Source organism: Canis aureus, chromosome 30 (genome assembly GCF_053574225.1).
Source record: "Canis aureus isolate CA01 chromosome 30, VMU_Caureus_v.1.0, whole genome shotgun sequence".
NCBI lineage: Eukaryota > Metazoa > Chordata > Mammalia > Carnivora > Canidae > Canis > Canis aureus.
Window position 1 is genome coordinate 15,352,647 of NC_135640.1, and position 22,494 is coordinate 15,375,140.

At 34.4% G+C, this 22,494-nt stretch overlaps 1 protein-coding gene and 1 long non-coding RNA gene across 13 annotated transcripts in view; both read right to left on the bottom strand.

Moving 5' to 3' along the window:
* The window catches only part of LOC144301740 (uncharacterized), a 35,898-nt gene extending 31,793 nt beyond the window's left edge, over positions 1 to 4,105 (bottom strand). Inside the window, exons 1-2 of the long non-coding RNA XR_013368509.1 lie at positions 4,071 to 4,105; positions 3,360 to 3,492 (exon numbers count right to left, since the gene is read on the bottom strand). This is a non-coding gene — a long non-coding RNA (uncharacterized LOC144301740). The remainder of the gene's footprint in view (positions 1 to 3,359; positions 3,493 to 4,070) is intronic.
* Positions 1 to 22,494, bottom strand: part of ROBO2 (roundabout guidance receptor 2) — a 1,635,852-nt gene that overhangs the window by 1,219,664 nt on the left and 393,694 nt on the right. The gene's annotated exons all lie outside the window — the stretch shown is intronic.

Sequence of the window (22,494 nt, forward strand, 5' to 3'; positions counted from 1 at the left end):
AAAGAAAGAATTTAGGTGTTAATTAGAAGTGTATTTGGAGAGTTCTCTAAATTCTAAGAAAACAGTTTCTTAAAAGAACCCCTCCTGAAACCAGCAAATAAATTCAGTGAGGTACTCCTGCCAAACAGGTTGAAAATAGGTGCTAGTAACACAGACTATGCTCTTTGCCTTCTATTTTCATGTTTAAGAAATACCTTTTCTGAATAAAAGGAAGATGTAGCCTTCTTTATTCTCTGTTATTGCCCACTGATGTCTGCCTCAATTTTTACCCAGGTGAAGAGTGTGGGTCGGGTATGAGAAATGTTGGGTTAACAGAGCAGGGGGGGCTCAATGTGTTCATTAAATTCTACATCTAGACTCAAGGAGACTTTCCTTCCACAAACATGCCACAACTATTCTTCGACTCACAGACTGAGGAAATGGGATATTAAAATGTAAATATTACTTCTTTAATTATTTCAAGTTTCTCATTCCTTATTAAAAGTATAGTTACTAACTCATGCTTAGCACCTAGAATACTGTTCTTGTACTTATGCAAAATCATACCGTAACATAAAACATGACATAAGACTACTTCTCTCTCCTCCTCTTCAAGGGAATTTAGGTACTGAGATGACTAGAAAGATCTTATCAGAACAGTTCTGCCTATAATATCTGCATGAAACAGAGATCCAAAGCAATATTTCATAGTACACATGTAGTGTGTATAAATCCATGTGCAATATACAAGGTCCAACAAATAATCAAAATGCTGACAGTGACTGTTAGAATTGTATCTGAAGAGAGAAAAAGGCATACTTTTGATTAATACGTTTAAATTTATCAAATTGTTCTATACCTTTTTCGGTAACCTCTTGTCAAAAGCCACATGTGCCTTGCTATTTTCAGAGTAAATCTGTAACAATAGGGTAATCTAATTGTTAGTTATTTGGTTATAGCCATCTGTGGCAGGCCAATTAGAGAACAGCCTGGAATCGAGTTGAAGCACTTGCAAGGCACAGTTTATTTATAACCTGATATTTATGGGGAACTGTGTAGTAAAACTCAGTCTCATAAAGGACCAAAGTTGCTGTTTCTGCAATCCACAGTATATTGCACATAAAGGCTGCTTCATCAATCATTCATGAACACAAGAGAAAGACCCAAGTTTTCAAGACCATTTTTTTTAGTCATTTCAGTAAGATAATAGTCATAAATAGTGTACTAAAGAAACTAGTTCAATGTATTTTTATCCACATTTGCATGAAGGATTAAACATCAAATTGGCGTATTTTATAAGCAGCCATACATAACTATTCTAGGTATAAGAAAAAAAATGTTTTCAAATCATTTTCCCAAAACTATAATCTGTAGCTAGGATTCCACCCCTCAACAAACCAAAAGAACACATCACATGGAAAGCAGGCAAGGAGACACAGAGTAGCTGGGAAATACCAGGAGCCGCGAGCTGTGGGCCTGATTTGCCTCACACTGACTACTGACAGCACTTTATCAGTCAGAGGCGGTGGTTTTCTCTCAATATGGAAGCTGAGCCACCTCTTTCATTCTGCAAACACTGGTCAGGCTATAAATATTCCTTAAGAGACTACTACACATTTGCAAGACTATTCCTTCTTAACTTGAAGAGCAATGTTACCTTACAGGTAATGAAATGCTTCCATTTACTGGGTTAGCAAATACCCATATACGTTCAACATAACTATTGTCAATGAGATGTTATAAATTTTAAAAAGATATTCTTTTATCACTTTGTGTAAGATTATTATGGCATTTTTGATGAAATACAGATACGACATGATAAAATTATTAAAATTTATAGAATATTAGCCTTGTCCCAACATTTTGGTTATATTTTCATTTTTTTTAAGTTTTAATTTATTTATTCATGAGAGACACAGAGAGGGGCAGAGACAAAGGCAGAGGCAGAGGCAGGCTCCTTGTGGGGAGCCTGATGTGGGACTTGATCCCAGGATCATGATCTGAGCCGAAGCCATAAGCCCAACCACTGAACCACCCTGGTGCCCCTTGATTATATTTTCTGACTTAAATTTACAACAAACCTGGGAGGTTACTAGCAGTAGCCCCCCCTTTAAAACTGAAGGAACTGAGAGCCTTATAGTTTACATAATTTAGTCAAAATCACAGAGCTAACAATAGGTGGACATGTATTTTAGGCCCAAGTCAGCTCGAGGTAAAATGTGAATATTAAAAATAATACAGTTACATACATACCTATGTGGTGATATGCATGCATATTTATAAGAACAGGACAAACAATAAAGATAATAGAGAAACATAGGCCTTGTGAAATATTGTGCTCTCACTTTACATACCAATTAAAAAAGATATTATGTTGTAAAGGGAGATAATGGAGACAATTCCTAAATGTGCCACATTAGGGAAAGTGTCTTTTAATCATCAGAATCCAGGATACCTGGTTGGCTCAGGGGTTGAGAGTCTACCTTTGGCTCAAGTCATGATCCCGGGGTCCTGGGATCAAGTGCCACATCAGACTCCCCGCAGGGAGCCTGCTTCTCCCTCTGGTATGTCTCTGCCTCTCTCTGTGTCCCTCATGAATAAATAAATAAAATCTTTAAAAAAAATCAGAATCCATGTAAGGTGGAAGAAAAAAAAACTTTTTTTTTAAGATTAAGATTCAAGAGCTCTATTCCAGTTATAGTGAGTCAAGATACCAAAGGCAGGCTCAATGATCTTTAGAATTGTTTCTGACATTTTTTAAATCAATTGATTAATTTTTTTACTGGAGTTCAATTTGCCAACATATAGCATAACACCCAATGCTCATCCCGCCAAGTGCCCCCCTGTTTTTGACATTTAATCAAGTTGGGAATCCAGTTGACCCAAAAAGTCCAAGGGTCTACTAGTTTTTCCAGTTCTTACCTTCTCTGAGACTACTTTATTAATCCCCGGACTTGGGTAAAATTAATAATATGAAAAGAAAATAATTCTGCTTGCAAATTATCTTTTGGGAAGATAATGTACAGAGATTATAAACGTAGGCAATCATTTACCAACACAATAACAAGTCAAGATCCAGGGCTTTAGCAATATATAGTATATTTTTTACTATCAGTCTCTCCTTTTTTTTTTTTTTTTTCCTTAGATGACTCAGGGATGAATCTCATGGCTGCTATTCAGCCTCATGTGACACTGGACAATTATGTAAACTTTCTATGCCTCCATTTCTTTACCCATAAAAGAGCTCATACCACATATATCATTATTGTAAGGGTGGAGGGAAAATTCATGTGAAAATGCTTGGTAAAATGGAAAGGTCCATGTACTCAAGCAGTTACGACTATTGATTCATAATAAAACTGAAAAAAAGATATACCTACTTCATTCATATTTCCAAGTTTCATTGCTTTGTGCCCTAATCATCTTCTTCTAGAGTACTTTTATGAAAAGACGAGAATAACAATGCATGCTTCTTCTGATAATAATGGTACTTTGCTTCCATGAAAAAAATTTCTATAAAAATTAAACAGAAAAAAGAGCTGATGAATACCCAGGTTTTTTTCTACTTGCTTAAGTCTTGCCTGATATCTCTCTGGCTTTGAACAGTGAATCATTCTTTATTTTCAACACATTCTATAGGTAAAGCATACTTTAAATATGTGATAAAATCATAAGCCCTCATTAAAATTGTCAATGCTATAAAGACTTCTATGGTATCTTTCCAGTTCCAAATTATTAATGATTATACTAAACATATTTTAATAATGGTATTTATATTGAACATTATTGAACAGCAAGAAAAAGTCAATTTGAATTCATAAATCTAGTTGAAACTTGGTGCTGTCAATACAAATCTTATTATAAAATATCACATCGCTTATAACAGAAAAAGATCAAGTAGTCTTTCTCATCCAGGGAGACAGCTAGTTACAACTGGAGATATATTTCAAAGTGCCAAACCTGGGTCCCCACTAAGGATGATATGATCCTTCTAGGTGTAGAAAAGATGAAGAAAAGGAAGTGAGAACATATCAATTGTGAAAAATAAATATAAACAATCCAGTATGAGTTACACAAAGCAAAACAATTACCTTCAGTTGCGTTTCCTTGTGACTGGCAAAAAAAAAAATAAATAAATTAAATAAATTAAATAAAATAATTAATAATCCTAGTAACAAAAGTTTAAACCCTAAATTCATTCCTAAACATGAATTATAACATTCTCATAACATTCCCATTGATAATGGGCTTTATGAAGCTTTATTGGGAGAGAACTATCCATGTTTCTGCATGTCTATAAGCAGACATATTGATGGTGTTTGTTTCAGAATATCTTTTCAAGATGTTTGCATAGTGAACAGCCCTAGAAAGCAAAAATATTCCTCCTTCTAGAACCATGGCAAGCAACACCTATTGTCTAATGTCAGCACAGAAGTCTTTTTCTGGTGTCCCCTTAATCTCTTCATACTTCCCTGTAAAAATTTGGGTTCCCAAAAAACTAACATAAGAAAAAAATGATGATGTCTTTTTCCTTACTATTTCTGTAAGGCAATATCCTTTGTTTCTGACCTAGCAGTCTCACATGTTCTGCCATGAAACGGGCCAACTGGTTAGCTAGAAAGTAGGAAAAAATCTCAGAATCTTCCTGGTTCTTAACTACATTTTCTAGATAAGTGGAACTTGATGCCTTAAGTACACTTAATGAACAAACAAACAAATTTGAAGCTCACACTTCTGAAATAACATTTCCTAAGTTTAAATTCAGGCATTGTCAACTTTTAGCTCTGTGATCTTGGACATGTCTTATAATCTCTCCAGGATTATTTCTTCATCTATAAAATGAAAAATAATGTATTTCTTGTGTTTTAGGATTGTTATGATGAGTTAAATAAGTAAATGTAAGGCACTCAGAATAATGTCTCATATTCAAGAGATGTTTAATTAATGCTGGCTCTATCAATTATTATTATAATAAAATTAGGGAAATAGAAATATACAAAAATCCATAATTTCACCATCACTTATATATGTTTTTAGGATTTTGGTACTTTTTTGTTGTTTTGTTTTGATGTTTATTTTCATAATTATTAGCATATCCAGAACCACTTTTGAAGAAAATCTTTTAATAATATATTATGGGTTATAACACGGGTTTATTTTGGCTCATTTACAAAAGATAGAGACTCAAGAACAGTTTAAATTTTGGCTCTCTCCTCTTTACAGATAGAATGAAGATGTTGAATAATACGATGATTAGGATGGCCCTCAGGAAATATAAATTTGGAGAAAGATGCCATGTGTATGTACCTGTACCTAGTTTATTGAGGAATCTCAACTCCTTGGGGTATACACATAAAGCAGTGACTTAAGTTGTTTTTATTTATGGTATAACAAAACTCCATTTTTCATTTTTTTGATGATACTTTACCATACTTCATAAGTTTTTGTACACTTCCAATAAATAGTACTTTCCAACCATATAAGACTTAAAGCCTTCATTATCCATCCTGGTTAGATCAAATTGAATGAAGGAAAAAAGGAGCAGTTGACCTTTGCCACTCCTGCTTTTTGGACAAATTCTTCCAGTATTGAAAGCAGGGGGAGGGATGGAGAGGCAGACATTGTACATAATTGGTTGGATGTTGACATGAGATGTGACACTGATCTCTAATTTGCTCTAGATTACCCTGGTACTAACAGCTCCCCATAGATCGTCGGCATGGTATTTTCAGGGGAGTCTTAAGGTTTATCGTTGCTTTTCCCAATGCCAGTGAATCCTCTTACAGAGAAGTCAGCTAATTTCCCTTCAAATGCTCCATGAGTAGAAGCCTCCAATTATCTTTTCTGTATAGTAGTGGTGAGGTTTGCCAATTTCTGCATTTTAACCTCTACATTTGAGAGTTAATTCAGATGTCAAACTTTCCCCACTCAAGGTAAAGTAAAAGAGACTTCCCAAGGACAGCCCCCAATACACACACACACACACACACACACACACACACACACAGCTTGACCAGAGCAATTCACTTGAAGAAGATCCCCTCTGCCCTCAATTACTGTGCTCCCATAAGATACACTCAATTTCCTTTCTTCCCAATCCTTTTTTTTTTAAGATGTTACTTATTTCTTTGAGAGAGAGTGCGAATGGGGAGGCAGATGGGGAGGGAGAAAGACTCTGAAGTAGACTCAGCACTGAGCCCAGAGCTGAGGTGAAACTCTAACCCATGATGGACTTCCATGAGATCATGACTTAAGCCAAAACTGAGAGAAAACCTAGAGTTGAATGCTTAACCCACTGCACACCACAGGCATCTGCTTTTCCAATCTTTTCTTTTTTAATTTAAATTCAATTAACCAACATATAGTACATCATTCGTTTCAGACGTAGTTTTCAATAATTCACCAGTTGTATATATCAGTGCTCCTCATATCACATGCCCCAATCTTCTTATATAGGCTGATATTAACTGTTGTAGGGTACTGTGAACTGATGTTTGGGCAGTTTCTGAATGTGTCTTAAATTTCAAGGTCAGCAGTTTATAAGATGTATGTAATTTTATTGCTTTTGCTTTTAGCTTTCTTCATCTGTCATTCGTAAAGAGTTGGAAGAGTCCAACTCATCATCTTCTTACAATTGTACCATATTAGTAATATAATAAACACCATTTTAAACATTAGATTATTGAATAGATATGATGTTTGGATGTGCTATAGAGAACCACAAATCTATAAAATATTATAATGCAAAGAGATTTCCTAATATTGTTAATATTCCAGACTTTTCCATTATCAGTGATCTGATTTTATGCTGTTTTCCCTACTTGGTCCCACTGCATGTGGCCAGGACAGGGCAAGGCATGACCAACACACCATTTTTCTTGTTTACTTATTGGTATTTATTTATTTATAATAGCAATAATATCACATTTATTAAGTATCTACTATGTCCCAAAGCTGTGATAAGAATTTTAAATCCATCTCATTTTTTATGCCAACTCTTGGTACTATTTTTTTCCAGCTTATTGAGATATAATTGACATATAATGTCATTTAAGTTTAAAGTGTACAACATAATTTGATACACATATATATTGTAAATGACCACCATAATAAAATTTGCTAACACATCTATCACTTCATATAGTTATCATTTTTTGTTGCTGCTATTGACAGTTGTTAATATTTTGAATCCACAACTCTGAAAAGTATAAAATTGTCTTCAGTAAAATAAATTAAATACAAGAAAATCACATTAAGTGCTCAGACTAGAACAGTTTTGACCATAACAGGCAAATTTCAAGCATACAAATCCTTTGTTCTGTTACTGCAGTAACAAACCAGTTTTTAATTTCTAATTTTTATATACATATCCCCATCATTAAAAAATGTGAATGTACAGTCACTTCAATACACACACAAATGCCATAACATTTCTAAAGAAGTTTTCTAAACATTTTAGATATAACATAAAAAAATAATTATTTTCCATGAAGTAAAAATGTTTCATCACAATTTTTTTGACTGTTTGCTTTTCAATATATAAGGCATTAACTAATAAATCCTACAGTCAAAGAAATAGAATTCTATGCCTAGAGTTTAAAACATTGAAGGTGGTATAAAGGTAGTAACCTACAGTATGAAATGCATATTAGAATATGAATCGGTACTTGGATTGTCTGTCTTCCAGTTATTTTGATGAAAACAAATCTAATTCACAGCAAGGACTGCTAATCATAAAAAAAGGCATAATTCTTTTTTTTTTTTTTTTTGGTATGGTATTTCTCCATAGGTATTCAGCCACAAAAAGCTATGAACCTTAGATTCTGATGTAGCCATAGCCTTCCTCAAGCTGTGCTTGTATCTCTCAGACTGCATCATCTTCACATTAGGGAGTATATCATGATGTTTTGATTCCCAGTTGATGCAAAGTAGCCCTGTTGTAACAGAAGGCCACACAGGGAGTTTACTGAGTAATGTCTTTTGCTTTCATGTTGTCACTCTGTGAGCCTATCAAGCAAATTCTTCACTTTTTGATTGGTGAAGAGATGGGTAAAGGCTGAAATTTCTTAGATCCCTCAGGAAGATGTAAAGTATAGGTTAAATTCTCATAATATGATTGACTTGAAAAAGTTATCTGCAAATCCCAATGGAGAAAACATGACGAATGAGTGTCTGTGAAACATGAAATAGTCCCTAAATCATCTGGTAGCTCTGGAAAATAAAATATGTCTTTTTGATAGACATTACCCACATTTCCAACAGCTATATTATGCAACTGTCAACTGAATGTCATTAGACATGATTTTGAAGGCCAAAGGAGTAATATTTCATGAAACCAAAAACAGAAAGTAATTTAAAAGTCAATAACCCCCACCCTGAACAAAAGTCTTGACCTCTGTTTTCAAAAGTAAATAGAAGGAAAACCTTACACTTATTCTCAATGCTTCCATGGAAGTTATAACCAATATTTTTTGTTGTTTCTTAATATATTAAAGTTTTTTCTCAGTGGATTCTAAAAGATTGTTAGTATTAGCAACTTGAAGTAACTAACATTCTTTCCTTTAGAGACTGCTAAATGTTTCAAGAAAAAATAAGGAAACAAAGACTACTTTACTTAGAGGTCCCAAGAGGGAAGCTTCCAGAAGGACAAGGCTGATCTTTTGTCTGTTTCTCCTTTTGTGTGATCAAAGCCTGAGCTAATTGGCCTGTGAGGACAAAGCTTGATCCATTTTAGGACTCCCATAGAGCCTGCCTTATGGAAGGGGTGAGTAGAATAAAGAGAAACAGATCACTTGGGGACAGAGGGTGACTTAAAAGGAGAACTTTTACATTTAAAATAATAAAGTATCTGACAATACAAACTTAAGAGCTGGGCATGCTTTGAAGCAGAAATGTTAAAGCAAATAAAACTGAATTGCAAAGAGTTACAGAAAAATAATTTCATGAGAGGAAATTTCACAAAATTTTCACCAATTAAATAATTTAAAATGAAGTAGCAAAAGAAGATATTGGCTAAAAAATTTGGTTATTTTGTTCTAGCACTGCCATTTACTTGTGATGCTCTCAAAGACTGGAAATTATTTTTGGTATTAACCTCAGGGCAATTTTTCAGTCTCTGAAAGTTCATTTTTCTCACAAAAACCAGGAAGGCTCAAATATATTTCATTCTTAAAATATATTTTATGGTAAAAGAGTTTAGAAGACATATTATCTGATTATATCTCTGGTGACCAATGCAAATTTTAGCACCCAAAATAGCTTCACTGTAATTCAACCAGGACTTAACTTTCTTATTAAAAATACTTACCCTGTGCTGAAAAATGACACTCTGTTCACCCTTGATACAGATCCACACTCTTACACACACACATGCACATACCTCACATTCATACTCACACAGTATGGAAAGTCTATTACAGACAATGAAGAGAAAGTGTGCTATAGAAAGAATTGCTTTCCCTGGGCCTCATATGTGCTTAGAGTCTCCTAAGATTCACAAGAAAGTCTGGTTCCTGCCTGAATCTCTGCCTTGGCCTCATTCACATGGACATCTCTCCCACACAACTTGCATCTTAAGTTCTTTCTTCTTTTATCTCCAAACCCTTGCTCATTATTTCTGATTTTTTGCTACAAAATTTAAACCATCATCATAAGAGGCAGCAGAGTGTGGGGGTTAAGAGCATTCAGGATTCACAGTTATACAGATTTGGACTGAAATCCCAGTCTAGAAATAATGGAGTAGTACTTATTAAATTATTAAACCTCACAAATTATCATGTATATATATATATTTTATATAAAAATCTATCTATTATCTATCTCACACTAGGGTTAATGAGGATTAAGTAAAATAATGTATATTAAATATCCTGTACAGAATCTAAAATATGTGTTCCATAAATTATTGTAGTCATTAATGTGTCTGTGTCTAGATATCTCCCAAATCATTGACTTTCATCTTCCTTTCTTTTCCTTTTTTCTTTTTTTTTTTTTCTTTTAGAGAGAGAGGGAGGTAGGTGGGGCAGAAGGAGAAAGGAGAAATAGAGAATCTTAAGCAGGTTCCATCCTCCGTGTGGAGCCTGATGGAGAGAGAGCTCAATCTGACCACCCTGAGCTCATGACCTAAGCCAAAATCAAGAGTTGGACGCTTTAACTCACTGAACCACCCAGGCACCTATCATCTTTCTTTCAACCCATTTTTTTTTTTTAGCTGCCCTGTGGATATTTTCACTAAGACTGACCTATTCAAAACTGAACACTCATTTCCTAAATCACATTCACTTCATCATTTTCTTTTCAGAGTTAAACCTTGAAAGCATCTTTCCTCTTCCTTTTATACCTCATTCCTCTTGTTTAATCAGTAACTGAGTTATAGAGCATTTACTGAAACAGGTCCACACTTCATACAGACTACTATAAGTGCCTCCTACCTGAACTTCAGATTTTGGGGACTCCTTGAATTTTAATCTTTGAAAAGTACAGCTCAGATAACATTACTACCTTGATTGAAAAGTACCGATGACCACAGTGACTACTGATTTTGAACACAGGGCAATTTCATTGACATCTTTAAGGAAGTCTTCATCAAATCTTTCCTCATGCTCAAAGCATGTAGAATCACTTCCTTACTTGTCTTAAGTCATTTACATCAAGCCTTTATTATAGAATTTATTTGTATGTGTTTTACTAATTTATATAATTGTATTAAATATTTGGTAAAAGTAAATTCCATTTCAGTAAAAACCTGAAGTCTAAGAACTCCTGGATGCAAAACATAGTTGGGAATGAGCCTATCAATTTGTAAGATGTTCTTTTCTTTTTTTTTTTTTTTTTTTAAAGATTTTATTTATTTATTCATGACAGTCACACAGAGAGAGAGAGAGGCAGAGACATAGGCAGAGGGAGAAGCAGGCTCCATGCAGGGAGCCCGACGTGGGATTCGATCCCGGGTCTCCAGGATCGCGCCCTGGGCCAAAGGCAGGCGCCAAACCGCTGTGCCACCCAGGGATCCCAAGATGTTCTTTTCTTATAGTCAATTCTTTTAAGCTAAATAACTCAATTACCTTCTAAGATGATTATCTTAAAAGCTTAAGAAACTTTTCTTTAAGCTTAAGAATTTACTTACATATAACTAAAATAATAGAATTCATGGAAATATTCTTATACAAAAGAACGAGAATAGCTAGAAAGAAAAAAAAAGCACAACCCTGAAAACAGGCTCAAGGTATATTGAAGTACCAAGAAATAAAAATCAAATTTACTCAGGTTTAAACAATCTTTGGGCACAATGAGATCATAACAAAAGTAATGAATAAGGTTTTACATTTTCATTTCTCACAGTGAATAGTGCAAAATTATACCTTCCCCAAATATCTCTGGAATTCTCAAGAGCTTTTTCATTTGTGCTCACACAAAAAAATTCCCTTTCCATAGATTCCCTGCTACACATCTGGGCACAGTAATTTCACCAAAGTTACATCCTACTTCTAAGGTCCTGAGATCTCACCACAACAATATAACATGATACCATTTGCCAATCCGTCTCGCTTTGCCACTTAAATACCTTTCAGCAATGAAGACACCAATATTTTCCAAAGAATTTAAAGAAGGAATAGGCAGGAGTTATAATGCCTACCTTTTCTAAATTACCTCTTTCCCTCTGACTTCTAGGTAATATTTTGCAAATTCTCATGTTCAAAACGTCATTCTAGAAGGTCTTCATCCTGCATGCAAATCAATTTATGCAGATGGACACCTGTGTACTGTCAGTCACTCATTTATCAGACAATATTGAATTCCACATTGCACTCAGCTGGGAATATCCTGCTACAGATGAAGGCATTAAGCATTTTTATCACTTAAAGCAGAGAAAAATGGAAGAATTATACTTGCAACATATCATATAGATTGTTTTCATTTTGCTGCTTCTTGGATTGAGAGCACCAATATAGATCATTTGGTCTCTGAAAGTTTTATTGAATCAATATACCATACCATAAGTAATGATTGCAACCTTAGCTAAATTCCAGCTTGAACAAGTCTATAGGTCAGAATTCCAAACTTCGAGTAGAGTTTCTGTTAATTGATTACAAATTAAATTTATTTAGAAAGATCTCTATGTGCTTGTCTGTGGGACATTTAGAAACCATTCAAGAAAAACTGAGTCACAACTGGCTGTTTATAAGGCAAACAAATTAATTATACATTAAAACTATGTAGAATCAATTTTAAAGAAATTTAATCATTCTGCATTTATATAAAGTTGGCCAAGCCATCAACTAGTCTATACTAAAAATTATGATTTAAGTGTTCTGCCATAAACAGCAGGTATAGATTTTAACTAATTTACCTATACCTTCTATTAAATGTGCCTCCAAAACAGACTGGTATATTTGCCAAATTTTGAAAATATAGTCATTCAATGATAATAATGTTGGCGGGGGTGAGGGAGTTCTCTAGGAGTTTCGTGATTTTGTCTGTCTTTTTACTCTATCACTGATTGCCCTTTACACCAGTCTCTATCAATGGGGATGTTTATTGAGGGAACAGGCTTAGGAGATAGAGACCGCATTTCCAGCTAGGGCAAAGGGTGTGTTTCTTTTCAGTCTGTTTCCTTCCAAATCTGAGAGCAGGCATGCTTACTGCCATTTACAGAAGACTCCATTTCTCTAGGCTCACAGTTCTCCTGCCATGCCACCTACTGTGTGTACAATCGAATGATTGGGTCCCTCCGTGTCACTCCCATAGACCTTAGGTTCAAGGGGAATTAGCACAAACATGAACATTTTTATGATGTTTGCTGTGGTATGAATAACAAAGTCTCTGACCAGAGAGTCATGTGTATCTTCTGCCAAGATCCATGAAGCATGGCAGGCTTACTAGTTAGTTTGCAAGATGGACTAAATCTAAGACCCTTCATAGGTCATGACAGTTTTGGGGGATGGGATCCTATCAGAGGCATAGCCTGGAAAAGGAGTTGTAATGACCTCACAGGCTGACTAACAAGGAGGATGAGGTGTGCCAGGTTGGCTCAGTTGGTAGAGTATGCGACTCTTGATCTGGGGTGCCTAAGTTCAAGCCCCACACTGAGCAGAGAGATTACTTAAAAATAAAATATTAAAAAAAGGACAAAAAATAAAGTCTATGGAGATCCATAGTGAATATCTTGTTTTTTAATTTAAGAAGGAGGCCATTAGACTGAGGTGGCTCTGATGCTGTGGTAGCCCACCTAAGGAAACCAAAATCTCAGCCTGTAGATATCACAAGGTTACAAAGTAAATTTTTTCATATGCCTCATTTATCTTTTAAGAATGTTGACCAAATTATATGGTCAAATAGGCAGCATACAATCTTTTACTTTATTGTCTGCACACAAAGGAGAATTGGGTGGTGGCTTTAGGCTTCATATAGTGGAAGAGATTCAAAGACAACAGCTGAAATGGTTTATGTTGTATGCCTGACTCACCGTGAGTGCATGGGGAATTATTATTCACATGGATATCTAGAATGCTATGAGCTGGTAGTGTCTACCATAGTGAAACACTCATTCCAAAAACAGTTTCTTTCAAAATATAGCACTACATCATCATTTGGAAGTGGTCACTTTTTAACGTCTCATTTTAAATAGGACAGAGATTAGCTAGCCATTTCTCAGAGCTTCTAGCTCATCCATGTCTCTCAGCTTTCCTTTGGGTTAAGGATGTTCAAGTGACTGAGTTCTGACCAACTGAAGGTTAGTCAGCAGTATAGATCCAGTCTGCAGGAAATTTCTAGTGAATTTCCCAGGGATTCTCTCTCATTCTCTCTCATCTCATTCTCTCTCATACCAGGTCAGCTGGTCTGATGCAAACAATCTAGATAAAGACTCCAAAGCACTAGTGAGGGGAAAGCACATTTTTTTTTCTATAAAGGCAAGAAAGCAAATATTAGGGACTGATTTCTTCGCCTTTGTTTTATTGGCAGATCCCAAATGGCAGATTTGGTCTCCAATATTTTTATTAAGGTGTTCCTATATGCTAATTACTAACATATTGTAATATATGTGTCAGGATACATTAACTTTGGTATTTTTTTCTTTAGTATTTAAAACATGAGCAATGCAGTTTTTAGAAGTAAAAAAAAAAAATCCCATTTTATTTGAAACATTGACATCTTTTTTATCCATCAGATAAAGGTAAGAATCACTTTCCATGAATGGCTAGTTCCTGACTCTCCTTACCATTAAACCAATGTGTTCCCAAATATGGAAAGCTATACAATATTTTAAAATCATAATATGCTTTGTGACCTAGGATGTGATTTCTCCAAAAGTTAAATGCTTATAAAATGTCGAGATACTCCATTAGCTCTAAATCACATATGCTGTAAAGCAGTCTAAATCCATTCAGGGCCTCACTACTTTAGACTTCACATTACATATATTTTTATACTCATATTATTCCAGTTAGAAATAAATCAGTTAGAGTAATAGGCTGACATCAAGAATAAGCTAAAATATTGTGCCTAACACAAACAGGTTTTGTTGAATGTGGTCAAGGAGGTGAAATGTTTGGGTATTGTTCTCTTCCACAAGATTAAGGTAACTTGGAAAGATAAATTAAGTTATCTTGACTGAAGGCTGAAGGAGAGCAAAAGGACAGCTTGCCAGCATGAATCTTCTCATTAGAATGATATGCAATTGCTTTGAAGTCATCTTTGTATTTTTCATCATATGCCATGCCCTCCCTGGCAAAATCAACAGTGTTATCATGCAATTACCTAGCTTTTGACTATACAATTTACATTTTGATGCATAATACCTTTAGTTTTTTCTTATTTTTTTTCTTTGCAGTTGATTGACTTTTATTAGAATTTACTACTAGGGGTTTATATAATAGAATTTGAAGGGGAACTTTGGTGGCATTAAATAACCAATTATTATAATAAAGATAAATAATACCTAAATGCCAAACACTGGAAAATTTCCCCTAGATCATACATATTAGGAAAGATGTTTATTGAAGAATTACACATACATACAGTAATATATACATAACATATACAAACATTACAAGTTTTGTATTTCCTATGAACTAAGAATCTTGGAGATATGAGCATATAAGATTATTATGACGTTAGCAAATATATACAGTCTTCCCCCACAAAAACAAACAAAAAAGATAATATAAGCCCAAATCAAATAAAACTCATATTAAAAGTGGTGCTGCACAAATTCAGTCTTATATATTCTTAGAGCTCAAGAGTGGTCTGGAGTTTCAGATAAAATGAGAGACTGTAATTTGCTAAGAAGAATAATCATAAGGAGTAAAATTTATACACATACTCTAAGGGTAAAGGAATTAACACAAGAGGTTAGGTGTCTTACCCAAGTTCAGTTTTTCAAAATGATGAACTCTCAGGTTAATCAATCTATTGTTTGGAAATAGAATCTCCCATGTCCAGAACAGGTGACATATCTCAGGACAGTAATAATGGCTTCAATTGCACCTCATTGCTAATGTTTCACTAAAGTATATGCATTAAAATCTGAATGTGTTTTGTGGGTAAAGTAGAAAACTTTAGCAACCATTTGAAAATTTATTTAAATCTAATCTATCACCTAAGTAGCTGCATTGAAAAAACAACCATGATGTGATGTGTCAACATTTACTCTTCACTAACAAACATGCTACTTTGGAAATACAGCATTCATGTCATAAAAATCCTTAAAAAAGGCCAATTGAAATGTAATATTTAAATAAGCTTAGAGGACATTTAAAATGCCATAAATAGAAGAGTTCGAAATTTAAAAAAATATCAACAGACTAAGAAGTATTTAGTAATAACAGTTTAAACTACAAACTTAGGTTTTTAAACATTCATTTGCACAATTAGATTTTACAAAACTGCAAGATTTCTAGATTTAAGTCACAAAGACATCCTTACTTAAGATATTTATTTAAAAATTCAAGAATTCCATTATGCTAAGCTTGTCTAGATATTTCTCTAAACAAATTTCTTGTTTTTCTCTTCAACCTTCCAGATTTTAGCAAGGTATAATGGTTTCCTTTAGTGAAGTAAATTTTACTGTATGTATAAATCAGAAATAAAAATCAAGTTTTAGTTGTCAAAGTGCTTGAGGAGTAACCAAAATGAATGCGAGCAAGAAATTAAAGGCAGGAACTGGAAGACAAAATTAAAACTCCCAACTATCATATTGCAGAGGTAAAGAAAGGAATTCAAGAAATGGTATCTGTTAGGTTGATGGTTGTGTGTGAAAAAGGAAGACACATGAACTCACACTCCATTTCATAAAGAGGATGCATTGAAGTTTAATAAAGAGATGAGGAAGAGCCTCAATTCACTACAGCTATGTGCTTAGGTTCTCAAAAAACATCTACAAAAAGTTATTAGGCTTCGTTCTAATTCTGTGAAACTGAAAAAAAGAAACTGTATTTAAATGGAGTCAGGCCAGAAGGGGGAGTTGTCACACTCTACCACTTATCTCTATAACAGACCCAACAAGAAGAGACAAATTTTTGCCTCTTCGCCTAATAACAAGCTCAGCCAACAAGAAAATACCACAACTCATTCAAAGAGAAGCCATCACCACCCTAAACTCTTGCTCTTCTTCCATGGACTTTCCTTCGAGCATCCCCTCTCAACTTGCTTTTCTCTACACGTAATGTCTCTCTACTCTGATCTCCAAAGTTGCCTCTGGTTTGCTACAGCTTGCAGATCCCAGATTACAATTCCTCTGCTATTCCTAAATAAACTCACTTTGCTAGTAAGATAACTGGCTATTTTACTCTCAAGTTTGACACCCTCAAATATTTCTCCCTATATATGTAATAAAAAAATCAAATTGAAACTATCCAAAACAGCATTGCTTTTTAAGTAATAAGAGTTGAATTTTCTTCTCCACACTTTACATTTTTTCTTTTTCTTTTTTTTTCCTTTTCTGATTCCCCTCTTTTCTTCCATGTCTTAATTATTATGGTCATACTATGTATGCAGCATGCACTGAAGCTTTTCTTATTGTAGGGGATTTTTCACAGAACATGTATAATTGGTGTGATGACCAAATATGCCATAACCAAATAAGAGAGGAAGAAAAAGTGTTTTTATCAAAGGTAGATTTCCTCTGATCACTTAAGCAAAAGAAAGATTTCTTTTTTATCTATTAACTCTCATTTTAATCTGTGGCATATCTATTTTACCTCCTCTATGGATCTAAAAAGATGATTCCCAAAGTCTTTATATAATCTCACAGCAGGGAAAAGTTCCAAAATGTTTGCTGGTATATGCAGAGGTGTTTTCTCTGTGTCACACAAGATTCAGCCACCTGTCTTAGGGACATAAAGAAGTGGAAGGTACTAAATTATGCTCTTTGGTTAGAGGATAAAGATCTTCCCCCAATTTCCACTTAAAGATCAAATTAATGTGAAATAGTTTCAGAAACTTGTAAACAGCATTATCTGTCAATATCATACTGTCACCAGATGAAGGTCAATCAAAAATATATTTCTTAATTTCTGTATAAGAGACAAATCCCAGGAGACTTAACAGAAATGGGACTAAATGGAATTTAGCAATATAAGAAATATAAGAGGGCAAACACATTTGCAAATTTTCATAATGCTCTCTCAAATTTTTGTATCATTATCAAACAAAAACTTTAGAGTATTTTATACTGATTTGTTTTTAAATGTTGTTTTGCACCTTTGTGATACAGAAAGGCGGTCCTAAGAGGGAAGTATATAGCAGTACAGGCCTTCAAGAAGCAAGAAAAGTCTCAATTATAAAACCTAACCTTCCAACCAAAGGAGTTGGAAAAGCAACAGCAAATATAGCCTAAATCCAGGAGGAGAAGGAAAATAACAAAGATCAGAGCAGAAGTCAATCATATAGAAATGAAATATTGTTTTGTTAAAAATAAGTGAGGTGGTCATTAAATGACCCCAGGTCATTAAATGCTCATCCCCAGATGTGGAATGGTCTTAAATTTTGGGTCATAAAACACCTTGTAATATATATACAATTTGTAGAAGATATTTAAGCAGATTAGTATTACAGAATATTATCATAGGCTCTTTCTCTGGCTGAAACCATGAATCCTTAGACGGGAAAAACACTTTGTTTCAATGTGTTCCTCCTGCATGAAACTGAAGGGAAGCAGAATTTGTCATCCCAAAGTATGCCTCCTTGGCATAAGGAATATCTAGGCTTATTATTTTTAAGAAACAACAGACATTAAGAGAAGCTCTGAAAACAAAGGAGAAGGGTAGCCTTTGGAAAGAGACATTTACACTTACAAGGGAAATCTCCATTTGCCCAGAGTCTCCAGACTGTACTAGGAAGAGGGGGATGACTATATCTCTAGAAATTTAGCAGTAGAGAAGACATAACAACTTTAGCCTTTATTTACTTTGCTTTTCCAGGTCACCTCACAACTGCCCCATCCCAAACATCGTCTTTTGTCTTTAGCTGGAGATGTTATTTAAGGTGGTGGCTTGGGCCATCTCTGAGAGTTACTTAATGTTCCTGGGTGTCTCCCATGTACACAAGAGGTACATATTACTGAACTTCTATTTGCTTTTCTTCTGTTAATCTGTCTTGTATTGGGGTCTAGAACCTAGATAAGTAAAGGAAAATTATTTTTCCTTCCCCACAAAACACAAAGAAAACTTCCAGTTTTGCCATTTACATTATGACATTAATAACCAAACTATAAAGTTCATGTTTCCTATTTTTATTTTTACAGTCAATAAGATGCTCTAAAAAGTGTTTTTGTCCAGGTAATATATAAATGACAACAAATATTCTATTAGTTTAAATAATCCAAACATTTAAATAGAACAAAAATATTGGCTATTAGTGTTCCCCTACATGCAGAATTGCAGAAGAGACTTTGATGGGGTGGCTGATGCAGAGAAGTTTGGATTTCGATAAATATTGATTGTGGGCTGAAAATATCAAATCTTGGAGTTAAAACTGAACAGCAAGGAATCTTGAACCTTAAAAGAAATGAGAGCCACATGAGGTAGAAGACCTTAAGAAATAAAACGATAGAGGATCAAGGTTGGACCTTGTAGGAAGGAAAGGAGGCCATATTATATATATATATATATATATATATATATATATATATATATATATATATATATATATTTCTGGTTCAAAGACAGTTTCAGAGTCAAAGCTGCTAATGAGTTATTCCTAAAAGCTAGAAACAAAGTTCCACATGTGATTTTCACAAAAGTTAAGTTCTTTTAAATTGTCCTTTATTCTAGTTATTTTTCCAAAGAATCGATACGATAAAAATATACTTCTATGTTTGGAAACAGAAAATATAAGTTACAAAACCACATTTTATCTTTATTCTTTGAGATAACTTGCTTAATATCTATCTTTTTACTGAATTCTTGGTACATTACTACCTATGGGCTCAAAACATTTATTCAAAAGTCTCTATCATAGTTATTCCATTTGAAGTGGTAGAAAAGCTGCAAAATGATAAATCCTATTGAAGGCAACTATAAACAACATTTGATTCATATATACTAAAACTTGTTATAAGTAACGAATGATTTAGATAGAGCACATTTAGCACTGTCTAGCGATGAACATTTATTATGGGAATATCACAGCAGATGAGGCTGTGGTAGATAGTAAACCATCAATCAGATGTGACCCCACAACAAATTGTACCTCATCAACTGCTTTAATATGTCATGAAGCTTCCAAATAGACATCACTGGACCATTTGTTAAGCCCAAACTACTTTTTCACTGACAAAGCAAAAGACATTTGGTATTTTCATTTATATGTAATATCAAAATGAATCGATGAGATCTAGTCATCCAAAATAGAATTTCTATGAGGATGGGCCATTGAAATTCAGACCTTGGCTTCTTTACAGAAATTACTTGTAATGATGGGCTTTTATTTTTTTTTTTACAAATGTTATAAGAAAGAAGGTTGTATTTAAATTCTGAAACTAAAAAAGTCAACATTAGTATATTTTATAATATACTTTTATTTATGCAAAATGGAAGAAAAATGTCATTTCCACTTACTGTTCTGCTATAAAACTAAGTATTAAGATATTCCCAAATGACATTGCAAGAAGAGCAAAAATAAAAATAGCATAGTGGAATGCTCATATGCTCATACAGGCATGATAATTACACTATCAAGAAATGCTTCTTTGTGGCTACAAAAAAAAACTTATTTCAAAAGAATCATAATCAAGCTTAGCCTTCTGATATGAAAGAATCCCCTTTATTCCTTCTGCCACATTTGTTATGATTTTTGTTTATCTCTGCAGTCAGCTGAGCTTATTTCTCTTTCCTGTGAATATGCATAATTCTGATGTACTTTGTGTTCTTCCTTAGACTGTAAGGTGCATGAAGGTACAGAGAGCCTACCTCATTGCCACTCCAATGTGACCCTGCCTTTGAATCTTAAATTCTTGTATCTATTATTCAGCTTTATAATTAACTTTCAAACAAGGCCTTTTAAAAACTTACATAGATATAAGAAAATGTTGATGCTCGTATTGATTTGAAAGTACTGTGTTTCAGCTTTAAATGATACACTGGACCAGATGGATTTCACAGATATATACAGAACTTCACATCTGAATGCAACTGAATGCACATTCTTCTCAAATGCACATGGAACTTTCTTGAGAATAGACCACAAACTAGATCACAAATCAAGTCTCAACCAATACCAAAAGATTGGGATTGTCCCCTGCGTATTTTCAGACCACAATGCTTTGAAACTAGAACTCAATCGCAAGAAGAAATCTGGAAGAAACTAAAACACATGGAAGTTAGAGAGCATCCTACTAAAAGATGAAAGGGTCAACCAGGAAATTAGAGAAGAATTAAAAAGATTCATGGAAACTACTGAAAATGAAGATACAACTGTTCAAAATCTTTGGGATACAGCAAAAGCAGTCCTAGAGGGAAATACATCGCAATATAAGCATCTCTCAAAAAATTGGAAAAAACTCAAATATACAAGCTAACCTCGCACCTAAAGGAACTGGTGAAAGAACAACAAATAAAACCTATACCAAACAGGAGAAGAGAGTTAAAGATTTGAGCAGAACTCAATGAAATAGAGACCAGAAGAACTGTAGAACAGATCAACAAAACGGAGTTGGTTCTTTGAAAGAATTAAGATAGATAAACCATTAGCCAGCCTTATTAAAAAGAAAAGAGAGAAGACTCAAATTAATAAAATCATGAATGAAAAAGGAGAGATCACCACCAATACCAAGGAAATACAAACGATTTAAAAAACGTATTATAAGCAGCTATATGCCAATAAATGAGGCAATCTAGAAGAAATGGATGCATTTCTCGAAAACCACAAATTACCAAAACTGGAACAGGAAGAAATAGAAAACCTGAACAGGCCGATAACCAGAGGGGAAATTGAAGCAGTCATCACAAACCTCCCAAGACCCAAAAGTCCAGGGCCAGATGGCTTTCCAGGGGAATTCTATCAAACGTTTAAAGAAGAAACCATACCTATTCTACTAAAGCTGTTCCAAAAGATAGGAAGGGATGGAATACTTCCAAACCCTTTTATGAGGCCTTAATTCCAAAACCAAAGACCCCACCAAAAGGGAGAATTATAGACCAATATCCTTGATGAACACAGATGCAAAAATTCTCACCAAGATACTAACCAATAGGATCCAACAGTACATTAAGAAGATTATTTACCATGACCAAGTGGGATTTCTCCCTGGGATGCAAGGGTGGTTCAATACTTCATAAAACAATCAATATGATAGATCATATCAACAAGAGAGAAAACAAGAACCTTATGATCCTGTCAATAGATGCAGAGAAAGCATTTGACAAAATACAGAATCCATTCTTGATCAAAACTCTTCAGAGTGTAGGGATAGAGGGAACATTCCCAGCATCTTAAAGGCCATCTACGAAAAGCCCACCTCAAATATCATTCTCAATGGGGAAACACTGGGAGCCTTTCCCCTAAGATCAGGAACACGACAGGGATGTCTACTCTCACCACTGCTATTCAACATAGTACTAGAAGTCCTAGCCTCAACAATCAGGCAACAAAAGGAAATAAAAGGCATTCAAATTGGCAAAGAAGAAGTCAAACTCTCTCTCTCCTTGCGTTTAACATGATACTGTACATAGAAAACCCAAAAGGCTCCACCCCAAGATTGCTAGAACTCATACAGCAATTCGGCAGTGTGGCAGGATACAAAATCTATGCCCATAAATCAGTGTCATTTCTATACACTAACAATGAGACTGAAGAAAGAGAAATTAAGGAGTCAATCCCATTTACAATTGCACCCAAAAGCATAAGATCCCTAGGAATAAACCTAACCAAAGAGATAAAGGATCTATACTCTAAAAACTATAGAACACTTCTGAAAGAAATTGAGGAAGACACCAAGAGATGGAAAAATATTCCATGCTCATGGATTGGAAGAATTTATATTGTGAAAATGTCTATACTACCCAAGGAAATTTACAC